The sequence below is a fragment of the Nomascus leucogenys genome, chromosome 7b (assembly GCF_006542625.1).
Source record: "Nomascus leucogenys isolate Asia chromosome 7b, Asia_NLE_v1, whole genome shotgun sequence".
Lineage (NCBI taxonomy): Eukaryota > Metazoa > Chordata > Mammalia > Primates > Hylobatidae > Nomascus > Nomascus leucogenys.
In genome coordinates, this window is record NC_044387.1 from 89,511,685 (window position 1) to 89,529,503 (window position 17,819).

A 17,819-nucleotide genomic window follows, 5' to 3' on the forward strand; every position below is an offset into this window, starting at 1 on the left:
CCATCCCCAAGTTTATAATCTGTAAGTGTATAGACACGTGGTCTTTCACAGTCTAAGATCATTCAACTTTGCTCTTTCCTGGAAGAGATCACATTGTTAGGCTGATAAGCTAAGAGATGAGGAATTTAATGTTCCTGCATTGCATTACTGTTTTAAATTACAAGTTTAAAATTGTGTACATAACCCCCAGTGCAATTTAATCATCAACTGATTAATATGATACTTTTCAAGGGCATTGGGGGTGCCCAATCTTGAGCATCAGTTGTCACTTTAAGATCTTTGGCCTCTCTGAGTGCTGCTGCGTATCATTGATTCAGGAGATAAGTGGAAAATCCAACACGTCTATAATAATTCCCTGAACAAGATTACAGGGCTTCTGCTTTTGGAGTCTTTATTTATTTATTCACTCTTCCAGAAAACACTTATCAAGCTTTTACTTTTTTTTTTTAAGACGGAGTCTCGCTCTGTTGCCCAGGCTGGAGTGCAGTGGTGCAATCTCGGCTCAATGCAACCTCTGCCTCCGGGGTTAAGTGATTTTAATGCCTCAGCCTCCCAAGTAGCTGGGACTGCAGGCAAGCACCACCACGCCTGGCTCATTTTTGTATTTTTAAATAGAGATGGGGTCTCGCCATGTTGGCCAGGCTGGTCTCAAACTCCTGACCTCAAATAATCCACCCACCTCGGCCTCCCAAAGTGCTGGGATTACAGGCATGAGCCATCACACCCGGCCCAAGCGTTTACTTTTTACCAGGCAATGTGCAAGTGCTGATGCCTTAAAGAAGAATAAGACAGTTCTTTTCTTAAAAGATATTAGTAATAACTACAATACAGTGTAATAAATGTAATGATAAAGATATGCACACCACTTATGGGGACCAAGAACATAGGTCTCTGGTGTTTGGTGAGTAGGAAAATGAAACACTTCCTGGAGGAAGTGACACATGAGCCAAGACTTAAAGGATGCGCAGGAATTAGTTGTCAAGGTTGGAGTGAATGAATAAAAGAGAAAAGTAAGGGCATTCCAGGCAGAGGGGTCAGCACCAGCAAAGACCTGGAGGTAAGAAGTCACATGTGCAGCAGGACTGGGGAGCATAAAGAATGCAGTATTCCTGGAAAAGAATTATGGAACATAAAGGTGAGGTAGGCAGAGGCCAGTTTATTGAGGGTCTTGATAACATATGAAAGAGTTTTTATTGCTGCGTTCTTCTGGTAATGGTAAGTAATTTACGTGTTTAATGCACAAATAGACTTAGGTTCTATGTGCCGGACAGATCAGTCTGGCAGTAGTGTGGAAAATGGACATGAAGTGGGCAGTCAGGCAGAGAGCTATGTGCAAAGCACAGGCCTCAACTAGTTGAATATTTTTTAAGTTTAATATTTCCAATGAAGTAGAGCAATATAGTTAGCATTACTTATATCATTGTCTGCCCCCCGACCTGTAAAAAGTGGATCAAAGTTTTATACCCTTGATGGCAACAGAACTTCATAACACAATTTTCAAAAATTAGTTTGGTTTCTACTTAGAGACTTAGAGTCTGGACTACCTATAAGCCAAATTTGTTTCGCTAAACATTTGTTTAGGAATATTAATTATTGCTCTCAAAATGCTATTGGCAATCATCTTGCCTTGGCTTAGTCCATGTGATGTTGTAGTTGGTTAATTAGAACTTCCCTGAGAGGCCAATGTCCTGGGAAATTGAGCCTTCCAGAGTAATGACACCCACCTGTGACCTCTGACTTTCAGACTCTGTCTTAAGATCTGGCCTCCAATGGCGTCATTCCTGTTACTCTGCCTTGACCTAATCTTGTAAGCAATTCTGCTGTGCCCAGAAAGGAAATGCCCACCAAGAACTCTGGCCATTCACAACGCTGTGTACTTTGGTCACATTACATTAGTGTCCAACTCTGGGGAAAGAAGAATTCTAATTTTTTTCTACCCTTTCAGATGCCTCATTATATTCTCCACTATATTATGTATTTCTTCAAGGCTAGTTATCACAGCTTAACAATATTTCCAAAAATAGGTTTGAGGAAATAATAGTAAAACACAGCAATCGAGAGAGAGAGAGAAAACTGGCAAGTACTGTACTAAAACTCTTGTACAATAGCTGAAGAGACTCTGATCAAGCAGTATAGGGTACTGGCTGGAAGCACAAACTCCAGAGCCAGATTGCAGGGTGTGAATCCCATTTACTAGCTCTGTGATTTGGGGCAGGTTAACTCTCTGTGCCTCTTTCTTCATTTGGGCTGTTGTGAGGATTTAGCGAATTCATGTGTATAAGCCACACCTTAAATGACCCAGCAGGCAGTACATGCTACATGTGTGAACCATCATCATTGTCATCATCGTCATCATTACCCAGTGTAAAAAGCCTCTTTACCAGTGAAATGGGGCACCTGACAATGTATTTGTCTCTCCACAGCTGGATGCTTTCCCTTTTAGATGAATTCACATAGCAATTACATTTTTAATACATATTCACTGTATAACAATGCAAAGAATGTTCCTCCTAGGAAGTGTTCAGGATTTTGAAATGTGCATTTCTGAAGCACACATTTGTTTTCTGAGTAGAATCCATTCATCTTCTGGTTGAACAGAAGAAATTACAAATTCACTGACATGCACCGTTTAATAGCGGATGGCATTTTAGATGTGGCTGTAGTTCATCTTGACAGGGCTAATGTAAGGCATTGGAAGCCTGCATGAATTAATTGAAAATCCCATTACAAACTCGGTGACAAATAACTCTATTCACCATTATGGCCTGTTTTTTTCCCTACCTCAATTAGCTCTGTTTGGCCCACTCTGTCCAAATCCATGCCAGCCAAACCCATGCACCAAGATACAGATTTAGCACTCTTAGAAACCATTCTGAACTGCTCCTTGAAGAGATCTGTAAAATTCCAGACGACCCACAATATGGTTCTTTTGTGATATGCTGATGTGGGAACTGAAGGAATTTATTTCTTTACAGATCACTTCCACACACCAGTGGCCTAATGGACTTACTAACTTTTCCACAAAACAAATCTATTACGTGTTCCTAAAATCATCAAGGATTCTAATAGACCAGTGGCAAGGAGAAAGCTTACTATGATAACAGTGATATACATTATGGTTAGCCTAGGGTTACATTTCCATGATGCAACTGAAAATTCATTAATTCATCCCAACTTGCTAAATCTTGACTGCTAAAATTGTTTCAATGATTAGTAACCACAAAGAATCATAAAGCTTATGACAATCTAACCCATGAACAAACATTTGTGCATCTGGCTGTGTTTTTCTATGGTATTCTTTTTCAATTAAATTCTATGAGGCTAGAAAGCCAGTTTGGGTCAAGTTTCTGAAAAGAAGGCTTCCCACATTAAATAAAATGAATTCTACTCTGATTTTAAATCAAGCAAAGTTCAGTGATCTTTGAAAGACTTATTCCCACACAGACTGCAGATGATTAAGGATAAACGGTTAAACGACTTGGAAAAGCAATAAAAGAACACATTTTCCTTTTGCAACATCTGAAAGATAAAGCCAAAACAATTGGTTTGATAGCCTAGGACTACTCTGTGGATAAAATATGTCCGGAGCCCATGGAGGCACTGCCCTCTCATTCATCTCCTTCGAAAGGTCTGAGAGTCATGTCATCACTGGGCCCTCTGCCCTCCAAGCCCTCTGCAGGCCTTCCAAACTGCTGCTTTTCTTCTGTATCCTCTCATCAGGCCAAGGCCCCCAAGGATCCACAGAGCTTGTATTTCACTTGGAGACTTTCACTTGGCTACACATGAAAGGGAGGCTTAAAAGGAGAGAAAGCCAAAGAGAAACCGACTCTGCAGTCTAACCTTGGGTTTACGGCTGTCATTCACACTGCCAGCTTTATCAAAAAGCTTGGCAATTTAGTCAGGCAAACTGTTACAATAATTCCGCATCTAAAATACATTTTGATAAATATCTACTATATTGTTCATTAAAAAAATAAGTATGATAGTGGGCCAGCTTTACATTTCAAATAATTTTTGTTTCCAAATCATACATACAGGTTGTCTTTTGAGATATTAAAATCTTCATGTGATCTGCATATAAATATTTTTGATTAAATGCTTTAGACTTCCATTTCCATACCATCAGCTGTATTCCAATATATCTGGCAAAATGCTACTTGATGATCTAGCTGAGATTCTAACAGGTAAATAAAACATTCACTGCCAATTTATTTTATAGACTCTAAATGCCAATGCCCAGATGTACATGCAAGACAGCCTCTCTAAATTCAAATTCCTTCATGCATTTCTTACTGCTCCATAAAGTAAAAAAGATTCAATAACCTCCTAAAAAGAAAATCTAGAAGACACTCTTGTAGTGGGAACAGCTATAAAATGTGTATAATTTAATAACTCAGTTATATCTAAATTGGCATCAACGCTGATTTTAACTTGACTTTCAGAAACTTTCCAGAAAGAACTGAGGCACAAAGAAATCATAGTAATAGAAAGTGCCACACAGAGTAAGAAGTAGAAAAATGGATGGAAGAAACAATTTTTTAAAAATGTCTTTTGGGCCAGGCATGGTAGCTCACACCTGTAATCCCAGCACTTTGGGAGGCTAAGGCAGGCGGATCACTTGAGTCTAGGGAGTTCAAGACCAGCCTGGATGACATGGCAAAACTCATCTCTATAAAAAGTACAAAAACTAGCACGGTGGTGGTGTGCCTACAGTCCCAACTACTTGGGAGGCTGAGGCAGACGGCAGAGGTTGCAGTGAGCCAAGATGGCGCCACTGCACTCCAGCCTGGGCAAGAGAGTGAGACTCCGTCTCAGAAAAAAAGTAAAAAAAAATAGAATGTCTTTTGTATAACAAAAAACATGTTGGCTTTCCCCTACAAAGTAAAATATCTGTCAAGATATAATAACAGTATTTCATGAAAATATTGATTCTTTAATAGTTAATAACTCCTAAGTATTATTCTCAAGATATCTACATCAGATAATCACTCAAATATGATTTGGCCATCACTTGAAATGTTTCAACTTCAATGACGGCCAAGACAAATATTAAAAGTTTTATTTTTCCAAAGTAACATCAGAAGGGACTGAGAATCCCATAATTCCACAATAGTCCATCTTTCATTTGTTCTTTCCTTTAACATTTATTTCTGGAAAGCACTGTGCTGGGGAATTTTTATCTGACAATCATTTTCTTAATCTTCTACCTCCCACCTACCCCAAATTCACTACATAAAATTTTCTAATCATATTAACTTTAATCAAATCTACCAGCACTTTGAGGATGGCAGCTGTAAATAAACAGAAATTAAGACAAAACGTATTTCTTCATTCACATGTCTTCTTTTTGCCCTTATTCTGCTATCCCAGTGTCCCCTTTTCTTGCATACTCATTTTCTTCAGCTTTCTCCAGAAGTAGACTCTGCAGCCAGCCCGCCTCCCTCCTTATTCCAGACCTGGTTCCAGTTCCATACCAGCTCAAGAATGTGGGCTGACCAAGGCCAGCCTTTGGGCTTTTTTAGCGCTTGGTGGTTCCTTAGCACACACTCTGTGCTGTCTGCTGCCCTGCTCATGCTAATCTGTGGGCTCTGCACCCTCTATCCTCTCCTTACCCAGCTCCTGCAATCCAATCCACCATCGCTAATGGAGTGTCTAACTCAGCTCTTGACCAAACAGCAATCAGCCAATTATGGTTTCCAGCAGCCTTGCTGTTTTGTGGGGGGCATTAATGGCTTCGGGGGCAAGGTAGAGGGAGAGAAAAAAGAAAAACTAGAGATAAAGGAGAGTAGATAAAGCAGCTTTCTTATCAATTTCCCTGGGCTGTACTCTCATCATTAATCATTTGCATAATGAATGTAGCTGAAGTCAAGAGTATATTCAAACACCCAGAAAAAAAAAAAAAATGAAGAAGAGTTTTCCAAACTTCAAAATGAAAAAACGCTATTAGACTCTTCATTAAATGTTTTTTTTCTAGAAACTAAAATATAGAAAACAAACTGAAATACATTCGTCCCACCTCCTGGATTTTCCTCTCCTACAAGTACAGGAGAACCTGAGGGGGCACTCAGGAGCATGTTTAAAAGGCAATGTTGCAGGAAAAGTGGGCTAAGGGGCATTGCTTAGTAAATACCTATACTTAGGAGGCAGAAAAAAGAGAGATACAGGAAACTAGAGAGGTAGGACGAAAACCAGCAAACTATAACCACAGTAACAAGGATAATTCCTGAAACACGGTTTTGTCCACATCACCGATGACTTTACAATCTGGAGACAGTTCCCAATTACCTCTTAAATCACATTAATGGTCTAAATCATGAGTTTTATGGCCCTCCATTTGGATTGTCCGTTCCATCTCATATTTTCCACCCTCAGCAAGCAAACCAGTCTGCTGTCATCACCTCCAACTTCATATATGCCATCTCTCCTCCACCAAAATTCATTGAGAACAGTCCATTTCTCCCTCCACCTCCCCATCTTGTGTATGTATCATGTGCCTGATAATTATGCTGCATTTCTTTCACTTGGATTTTTATGTCTGTCTAGGATGACTGCTTTTGTTGTTTGGAATCAGGTGTAAATAAGGCCAAGATCAATGATCTGATTCTTGTGTGGGTCAATAGGACAGTTTCTATTTCCCAGATATGACAGCCATTACTTATCCATCAGGACCCAGCCCAGGCATTGCCTCCTTGGGGAAGCTTCTCCCAACCTTCCTCTACCCAAGTCTAGAGAAAGTGCTGCTCTTTTTATGTACATCTAGATTGCCTTATGAATACTGTTATCATGGCCCTTATCTTACTCAGTTTATAACCTATTTCTTCCTGCTAGACTGTAACCACCTGGAGACCTGGGACTATGTGTTATGCATCTTTGTATCATGAGTACCTATCTCTGTGTCTGTGAAAAACTTCTTGCTGAATAAATAAATGAAAGAACAAAAGTTATCTCCAGTGGACTGAGTGGTAAGGTGTGGACAGGTTAAGTGGAAAAAGAACACATCTAAAGGAAAAGCAACTAAAAAGACGATTCTACTGACAGGCTCAACAGCTTTACACAAATTGCAAAATATATACAAACACGTATTTATGTGTCTCTGGGAACTCCTCATGAATGGTAGACTGCTAATCCATCTTTTTGAAACTGTCCTCCCAAGTACACAGTAGGTGGTGGGCACTTGATTCTGAGACATGGGAGGTACAGAAATACTGAAGGAGACATTTTTATTACCATTTCCTAGGCTGCTGGGAAACCTGGGGCATGCTAAGGTGCTACAGAAAAACCTGGGGAAACGTGAGCAAGCACTGCAAACTGGTATCAACTTCACTGTGTTCTAGACACTAGAACTAAAACATAGTCCATTCTGGAAATCGGCAGTTGAGCGTCTTATACTAAGCAAATGGCTGGCATTTGAAAAATGTGAAACAAATTATGTAGCAAACTACAGCAAATAAATATTTTCCTTATAAACTCATTTGGTGGTTATGAGGAAATAGTCATGCAGTTGATACAGCATTTCTCTTGATGGCCTTAGTACCCAACTGACAGATAAATCATTAAAGAAAACAAATTTTATGAATTTCTCCAAGTGAAGATAGCTATTGAGCATGCAGTCACTCAAGTAAAATGCAAGAAGTTTGTGTCACTCATTGCCCTGAATATTAGTTTTCTGTTTCATCACATGTTTAATAATTACAACAGTATTTTGCAGAGAGCAGGAATATTTATTGGGAAAATTCTCTGCAGTAACTTGAGTTACCATCTTGAAGACTCATCACAGGATGGAGACTATTTCCTGGGAAAAGGTCAAGTTTCTACCTATTTGAAAAACAGATTCCTGGCAAAGAATCTGCCCTTCTCTTGCCACTGCCCTGCCCTAGGCCTCCAACCTGACCCTGGGGTGTAGGGCTAAATAGGGAGGAACGATCATGTACCAGGACTGCTTGCATCTTATCTAATCCTACAGAAATCCAGGAAAGTGGGAGATTCAGAAACACAAAGGGAGAGGGGTATGTGAGAACATGTTTTAGTATTAAAGAGGTTGGGTAACAGCCCCATGCAGTGGCTCATGCCTGCAAACCCAGCACTTTGGGAGGCTAAGGTAGGCAGATCACTTGAAGCCAGGGGTTCACAACTAGTCTGGGTGATCTGGTGAAACCCCATCTCTTAAAAAACAAAAAACAAACAAAAAACTAGCCAGGTATGGTGGCGCGTGCCTGTAGTCCAATATTGTGCCACTGCACTCCAGCCTAGGTGACAGAGCGAGACTCTGTCTCAGAGAAAAAAAAGAGGGGGGGTCAGGTAAGGCCTCAGTGAAATTCAATTGCCTATTTTTAGTTTTGTCCAGTGTTTACATTAATACCTTGGAGAGAGGATGCTCATATAATTTAAACATAAGGTTAAATGTAAAAGATAGTCCACAGTTTCAGAATTAAAGCAATATTGAAGTAGACCTACACACACATGAACAACTAGACAAAAGTGTCAAGGCAATTCAACTGAGGAAAATAAAGTCTTTTCAACAGATGATTTCGGAACAATTAGAAGCCCATGGGGAATAGAGGGGGATGAATCTTGAGCCCCTACCTCACATCATATACAAAAATTAATTTAAGATGAATCCCAGACTCAAATGTAAAAGCTAAAACTGTAAGTTTTATAGGGGAAACAAGAAATTACCTTAGTGATGTGTAGGGAGGGAAAAAAAGCCTAAATTAACCATAAGCTGACAAATTTGACTATATCGAAATTGAAAAATTAGGTTCAACAACAAAACACACATGAAGAAAATAAAAATGTAAACCACAGATTGGGAAATATATATATATATATATGACAAAGGACTCAAATCCAGAATTAAAATGACTCCTACTAACCAACAATTTGATTTAAAAACAGGCAAAAGCTCTTTCCCATCTTGCCAGATGGTGGTGAAAAAATTGAGAAGCTGGATACTAAAGAGAAGGAACCTGAAGCCAAGAAGGCTGATGCTGGTGGTAAGGTGAAAAGGGGTAACTTCAAGGCTAAAAGCCCCAAGAAGGGGAAGCCCCACTGTGGCCAAAATCCTATCCTTATTAGAGGAATTGGCAGATATTCCTTATCTGCTATATATTCCAGAAGTGCCATGTACAACAGGAAGTACTCAGCCAATAAATCCAAGGTTGAAAAGAAAAAGAAGGAAAGTTCTTGCAACTGTTACAAAACCAGTTGGTGGTGAGAAGAATGGTGGTAACCTAGGTGGTTAAACTTCACAAAATGCTTAGATATTATCCTACTGAAGATGTGTCTCAAAAGCTGCTGAGCCACAGCAAAAACCTTCAGTCAGCATGTGAGAAACTGCGAGCCAGCATCACCCCAGGGACCATTCTGATCATCCTCTCTAGGTGCCACAGAGGCAAGAGAATGGTTTTCCTGAAGCAGCTGGCTACTGGCTCGTTACTTGTGACTGGACCTCTGGTCCTCAATTGAGTTCCTCTAGAAGAACACACCAGAAATTTGTCATTGCCACCTCAACCAAAATTGATATCAGCAATGTAAAAATCTCAAAACATCTTACGTTGCTTACTTCAAGAAGAGGCAGCTGCAGAAGCCCAGATACCAAGAAGGTGGTATCTTCAACATGGAAAAAGAGAAATGACCAGTGCAAGGTTGATCAGAAAGCTGTGGACTCATAAATTTTAACAAAAATCAAAGCCATTCCTCAGCTCCAGGGCTACCTGTAATCTGTGTTTGCCCTGACAAATAAAATTTATCCTCACAAAGTGGTGCTCTAAATTTCTTAAGAACCTAATTAAGTAACTGATAACATTAAAAAATAAAAACAAGCAAAAGATGTGAATACACATCTTGAAAAGAAGATGTTTGTATAGCCATGGAAGGGCACTCAACACCATCAGGCAACTGCAAAATAAAACCACAATGATATATTATAATGCGTTCATTAGAATGATTAAAATTTAAAGACTCACAACAGAAAATTTTCTAAAAAATGTGGAGCAACTAGTTACACAGATTGCTAGTGGGGGTCTAATACTGTTTGAAAAATTCTTATAAAGTTATATGTACATTTACTCCTCAATCTACCCCTCTTAGGTATTAACCCAAGATAAACGAAAACATACATCCACACCCAGATTTGTACAAAAATGCTCATCACAGCACTATTTATAATACCAAACACTGAAAACAATCCAGATGTCCATCAACATGGGAATAAATGGAATCCTATTTAACTATTTCAAAAAATGAATTACTGACACATGTGAATTAAAAAAATAATACTATATGATTACATTTTTAAAATATTCAAAAACAGGTGAAACGAATCTATTGTGGTAAAAATCACAGTAGTTGCCCATAGGAGGTGAACAAATAAGTGAAAGAGGGTGTGAGGGAAATTTCTGAGACTATTAATATATTCTATATCTTGATTGAGGTGTTAGTTATCCTGGTGTAGAAAGGTATCAAAACCTATTAGATCGTACACTAAAGAACTATAATTCATACATACAAATTTTACCTCAATACCAAAGGATATTAAGGTAACATTGGGAGGCCGAGGTGGTAAGATATCTTGAGGCTAGGAGTTTGAGATCAGCCTAGACAAAATAGTGAGTCCCTATCTCTAAATAAAATTAAAAATAAATTAGCTGGGCATGGTGGGACAGGTCTATAGTCCCAGCTACTCAGGAGGCTAAGGTGGAAGGACCACTTCAGCACAGGAATTCCAGGTTGCAATGAGCTATGACTGTGTCACTGCACTCCAGCCTGGGCAACAGAGTGAGACCTCACCTCTGAAAACAAAAACAAAAGCAAAAGTATCACAATGAATAACAAGTCACATTGGCATTCAAGAGAATGGCAAAATGAGAAAAACAAGAAATCTGAAATTCAGAGGTATGGAGATTAATGCACATAAAGATGTCTACTTTTCCAAAAGGAAATCACAGAACAGAAATGACTGTACATAATGTACTGTCACTGCTAGAATCTGACCCTATATTAGCACCAGTCAGTCTCTCACTAGATGTCCAGGATACATTCTGAATCCCATAAACAACAGGAACAGAGAACTGTGGCATATTCAGTAGAGGGAGACAATGATGATCAAAGTGTTGGAAAATATTGGCAGAAAAGCTGTGGAAACTGAGATGCATTAGGACAGCAGTGTTCTTCTACAATAAGTCTTCAAATACCATGAAAAGGTCTTACATAAAGAGAGTAAGTCTGATTGGAACTCACCGAAGAAAAAAATACAGGCTTAAACTCATGCATGCATTATTTAAGGTAGATAAAGGAATTTCCTGACAGAGAGGGTTGTTAAATATTGCAATGGATTATGATATCTTTCACTGGAGACTTTAAAAAAATGAACAGTCTCACACGTTTGGTTCTGCCCAAAGGCAAAGGGACAGACTATGAGTGATGATCTCTAGTAATCTATGATTTCTTTGGCAATCAAATCATTTGAGAGAAAAAGTTTATTCTTGATGATTTTGTCCTTTGTTTCTTAGGGGTGGAATCTCAAGAATAATGATAGTGATGAGGTATGAGAGAGTGAGCAGGGAGGAGACATTTGGAAAGAAAATGAAATGAGAATATGAATTCGCCTACAGAAATCAAATCAAGCCAGCTTCAATACTCCAAAGCCTGTCACGACCTTCTACAATGTCATTAGGAAAAGCAGAAACAAGCTCAGCTGTGGTCAGACAAACCAAGCTGCCTTTTATCTCCTTATTTTTGCTGTCAAAAAAGTAATACATAATATGTGTGTATTACTGTTACTATTCCTCAAAGGAGCGTTCTTCTAGTCAATTAAATGTGAAGTTTATACAGTAAAGATTAAATAATTGCTTCAGGAAAATATCTTCTTACTTTGAAATAAACTTATTACAAGGATATAAAACCAATCCTATGAACCCTATAGGGTAGGCTCAAAGTCTTTAAAACATAATTAAGTCTTTTCATTAAAAAAAAAAAAAAAAAGACCGGGCGCAGCAGCGTACACCTATAATCCCAGCACTTTGGGAGGCCGAGGCGGGCAGATCATATGAGGTCAGGAGTTCAAGACCAGCCTGGCCAACATGGCAAAACCCCGTCTCTACTAAAAATACAAAAATTAGCCAGGTGTGGTGGTGCATACCTGTAGTCCCAGCTACTTGGGAGGCTGAGGCAGGACAATCACTTGAACCCAGGAGGCGGAGGTTGCAGTGAGCTGAGACTGTACCACTGCACTCCAGCCTGGGCAACACAGCAAGACTCTGTTTCAAAATAAAAAATAAAAAATAAAAACTCAGACATCCATGGAAAACTGGTTTTGTTTAAAGGTGAGAGAAGGAAGGAAGATCTTTGGACCACCTAAAAATTTTTTATTTAATCAAAATTTACTGTTATTTTTCACTTTTTCTTTTGAGACAGGGTCTTACTCTGTCAACCAGGCTGGAACGCAGTGGTGTGATCAGGGCTCACTGAAGCCTCGACCTCCTGGGCTCAAGCAATCCTCCTGTCTTAGCCTCCTGAATAGCTAGGTTCATTGGAAATGAGGCTTTAAAAATACTTTGTAAATATTCTGTGGTACTAAAATGAGTGTTACTAGAAGATCCTAATTGCCTTTACGCTCTAATTTCTCCATTATTTGACTGTGCAAGAAATGCTACTGGAAAAAGTAATATCCATTTGCAATGAACAATTTTACCAATAGATAGATTAATGGGCAGTTTTATTAAGCCTTCCTTAAAAAAAAGTCTTCCAATTCAAGTGTACTGATCACCAAAAATAAGAAATGCGAGCAACTTAAAGGGAAATGGTTTACTAAGCCAGTCGCAGCATGTCCAAATCCAAATGTTATTTTGTTCTAAATAATTAAATAGTAGAATATGAATTACAGGTGTTTTCAACCAAAACAAACCATTTATATTAAAATGACACATTATTTTTTTCTGTTTCTAGGTGATTAAATATATAGCAAAGAAAATCAAGCAAGAGCCCATGTGTGCACCTGAGACTACTTTTGTTAAGCATTTCATGTACACTGCATAAGAAGGTAACAGATCATGCTAGCTGTATTCCTACTAATGAAAAATTTAAGATGAGAAAAATTAATAATCAGAATACTTCTGGTCATGGCAACAGATTAAATTACTATTTTTAAACATCTTGCCAATATACTAAAACATACGCTTTTTGAAAATTGTTTAACTAAAGTTTTTTTAGGCAAAGCAATTAATTTTACATGTTCACCAGGCTGTGAGCTACGTGAGGGCAGGACTGGAGCTCATTCATCTTCATATCCTGAGGGCACAACACACAGCAAAGAATCAGCTCATTAGATGACTACTTTTCTGCTACTTCTTCCTTCATTCCATCCTATAGATCTGCCAGATTCATATTCCTGAAATACAACTTTTATCATCAGATCATCTGTCTGATCTAATCTGATCTGTCTGAAATACAACTTTTACCGTCAGAGTATGTGTCTGATCTGGAAAAGAAGAGCTGAAAAATGACACAAGGGTTCAGAGATAGGGAAAACAGCTCTAAAAAGATCTAATATTTATCTAAAGCGAGTGTTACAAAGAAGAAAGTGACAATAAGGAGGAAAACTGTAAAAGAAACACAGTAATTGAAGAAAATTTTCCTGAACTAAATAAAAACACTTGTCTATAAACTTAATTTTAGGCTAAAGCTGCTTCCTTATATTTAAATTTGACCTAAAGGTTTCTCCACACATAGTGAAGTATAACCTAACCAGATTTGTAAACAAACTGTAACCTACTCTTGTAGGAATCAGAGTTCTGGCCAATCGCAGGCGGCCAACTGTTCAAACTGGGTTCAAGTGAGGCAAACACCAAGGTGTAACCAATCAGGTTGTTTCTGTACCTCACTTCTGTTTTCTGTGAATCAGAGAGGATTTCTGTCCATGAATCCCCTCTGACCACACAGCAGCACCAGAGTTGCTCTGAACCTATTATGGCTGGGGGAACTGAATTGTTCTTTGCTAAATTAAATTCTGTTGAGTTTAATTTGTTTCTCTTTTAACACACTCAAGATCTCAGAACAGTCTCATTGAGTGCTAAGCAGATTAATGAGGGGGAAAGAGACTGTATTCAGGCACATCTCATTACAATTCAAAACTCCAAAGATAAGTGAAAAATTCTAAAAGATTTGGGTCAGGAGTTTACCTGGTACTGGAATGTAAGTAGAATCTGACTTATTGACAGTAATATAGGAGAAAAGTAAACAGCAGAAAAAAGGCTTTACATTTCTAAGGGAGCATGATTTAGAAGAACTTAGCCAGCTAAACTGTTAAATATGTGTCTGAACAAAATACTGATTATTTTTGAACACCCCAAATCTCAGAAACTTTATTACCTGTGCCTTTCAAGTGAAAAATATAACAATTATGCAAGGAAGTATCTCCCAGCCTACCATATTCCCCTCACAAAAAACCACAGAAGACTCCTAGAGAGATAAAATGTGATACAAGAAACACGGGTGGCTCAATATGATCTAGAAGAAATGAAGAAAATGAAATTTTAAAAAGATCCACTGGATCTAGAGGTGGGGCAGGGTCTGGTGAAAAGGTTACATCTGCTTCTTCTCCATCCACACTGCAGTGAATCATGTTTATATAATCATAATACTGCAAATGCTATTTTTATGGGACTTGGGGAATTAATTACAGCTACAGAATAGAATGTTATAAACTCTGACAATATCAAAATAACAATACGCTGAACTAAAATTAAGAGTTAGGCTTAAAGGAAGGTGGGAGGTAGAAGTACTCCAAATTTTACCACTCTGAAATTGATACTGTATGAACCTAAGAAAGCAAGAGCTGAAAACATATTACTGAAGGCTTGGGTCACCCCACCAGGTAAAAAACCACAACCAGCTCAGTTGCTTGCTGAAGGCAAAGGGAATACAGAATGAGTAGTAGAAGACGGCAGTTATCAATACCGGCTAAAACCATGTGTCCAGTTACAGAAAGGAGGACTGTAACTGTCATGAGTAATTCCTCCTTATTTTAAGAATATGCCTGTACATGTATACACCTGTACTCAGAAAATATCTTTGTTTTACTTCCTTTCTTTTTCCTTTATCATGTAACATAAGATTTATTGACTTCATATCAGCATTTAAATGTCGTTAACTTTATGTAATAGCATTTAGGTTAAGGATTAGGGCATTTTCAGTTGTACAAAGTATAGTTGTATTATGTTAGGTGTAATTATGACCTTATTGTTTTTATTTGGAGATTAAGTATGATTTAAGGAGATGTGTATGGGGCTAAGTTGACAAGGGGTGAACTATTATGGTTCACATTAGGTGTCAACTTGATTGGATTGAGGGATGCCTAGATGGTTGCTAAGGTATTGTTGGCTGGCGGGGGTGAGGGTGTTGCCAGAGAAGACTGACATTTGAGTTGGTGGGCTGGGAGAGAAAGACCCACCAATTGGCTGCCAGCGCAGCTAGAACAAAGCAAGCGAAGAAGGTGGGATGTAATGGTAACCAGTAGAACTAAAGAATAGAAAACAGTAATAGCACTTACCCCTGGAAAGCAGGACTAGGGCAGGAAAGAAGAGAGAGGGACACTCTTGCTCTCTATTTTAGAATCTTTTGTGAGGTTATGTATTTTCTATCATGAACAGGTATTACTCTAAAACTAAAATGTGTAAGAAAAATAGTGTGTAAAATTCTAATATACTTGCTATAAATAGAGTATCTTGTTTACTAAATAAGATATACAAAGAGGAGTAATAATAAAAAAGATAATCCATTGTATCCACAAACTGACTTGAGAAATAAAGCATTATAAATGCAATTGAAGCCTTCTGTATTTTTCTTCACCAACCACATAGTAGATCAGCTTTTAAAAGAAAAGAAGCAAAGCCAGGTGGACCCTTACTATTGTCCCTGCTCATCCACCTAGTCCCACTCCCACGTGCTCCTGACCATTCCTGATTAAGATATTCAGTTGCACCAAATAATTGACTCAGGCACCTTAACAAAATATTAATACGACATTAGTAAAACTCCCACCGTGCCCCCTTGTTATTCAGACTGTATGTCTTATAATAAATACAAGCTTGCTGTGCTAAGTTTCTTCTGGGATTGAAAAAAAAAAAAAGTAGCAAAAGAACACAATAAGTCCAGTGAGTGAGGAAATGAAAAACAAGACATAAATTGTCACTACAATCATACTCCCTGCTTCTGCAAGACCTTGTGATTCAATTAGTATGATTTCACCTTAAGTGTTTGTGTCTGAGGAGCTGGTGATCCTGAGGCGCTGTAGATCCTGGGGTCTGGAGGGTTACACATGTTAGCTCTGGAGAAAACAATAAAAGCCTAAATACCTTCCCTTAATTCAAGAGGGGTTAGCTTACTGGGCTTGTGAAATATGTGGAAACCACTATCTAACCATTTACAAGCTACCTTTTTTTAAAATAAGCTACTTTTAAAGAGGAGGGGTAGCAAGTTGGCCATGTATGAATTCTTAGAACCTTGGTTATGAAAACTTCATTAATCAGAGATAAGATTTTTAAACGTTTAAAAGAACATGGCTATTACCCTCTTTCTCACCAAGTCTTTTAGAAAAATAAGATCACCCTACTCACACACCACCACTACCAAATACCTGACTTTAAGGATATGGCTAATGCTAGTTCTTCAATTGTAATTTCCTGAGTCATATATATATGGTGACTGAATTCATACCTGAAGCAGCCCCATCCTGATAACACAATAAAAACCAGTGTTTTTCTTGAGACAGGGTCTCACTCTGTCACCCAGGCTAGAGTGCAGTGGCGCAATCACGGCTCACTGCAGCCCCCACCACCGGGCTGAAGCAATCCTCTCTCTTCAGCCCCTCGAAACCTGTGACTACAGGCACGTACCAGCACACCCGGCTAATTTTTGTATGTTTTGTAGGGGTAGGGTCTCTCTATGTTGCCTAGGCTGCTCTCAAATTCTTAAGACTCAAGCAATCCTCCCGCCTCAGCCTCCCAAAGTGCAGGGATTATTGGCGTGAGCCATCGTGCCAGGCCAAAACTGGTGCTTTTCAAGCTTTAATGAGGGCACGAATCACCTGGAGTTCCTGTTAAATGCATACATAGTCTGATTCAGTACCTGTGGGTGGGGCAAGAGAGACTGCATTTCTAACAGCCTCAGGTGATACTGATGCTGCCCAGGGAGCCACACTTTGAGCAAAAGGGGAATCCAGTATCAATCTCCTTCCCAATCACCTTTGGGTGTTTTTCTTTCTCAATTGCTCCATCTTCTGACATTTGCTCTTTTCTAACTAAATTTACTCCCAAGATGATCTCATCTATTTCCTTCTTTTAAAACCATTTACACAAGCCATTCTCAACCCTGGCTGCATATTAGGATCAACTAGGGAGTCATTTTTTCTTCTTTTAAAGTTTTCTAAAGCCCCACCCCAAACCAATTAAATAAAAATCTCTGGGGCTGGGTCAGAAGCATATGGATTTTTAAAAGCTCCTGAGTGACTCTCATATGAAGCACTAGGAACTATGGATCTACACAACGATGTCTCCCAGATCTAACCTCAGCTATAACCTCTCCCCTGCGCACCAAGGGCCTACTTCACATTTCCTGTTGAATGTCTAATAGGCGTCTACAAATCAACGTGTCCAAAACAGACCTCTTGGTTTCCACCTACCCCCATCAAAACCTGATCCTCTACCAGTTTTCCCCAATGTCGGTAAATAGCCCACTGTTCACCTCGTTGCTTGGGCCAAAAGACTGGGCTTCACCGTGATGCCTCCATTCCCATTCTTTCGCATCGCACATCCAGTTAATGC

The 17,819-nt window shown here is 38.9% G+C and overlaps 1 protein-coding gene across 3 annotated transcripts in view; it reads right to left on the minus strand.

Moving 5' to 3' along the window:
* Positions 1-17,819, minus strand: part of SH3RF1 (SH3 domain containing ring finger 1) — a 175,239-nt gene that overhangs the window by 62,988 nt on the left and 94,432 nt on the right. The window lies entirely within an intron of this gene.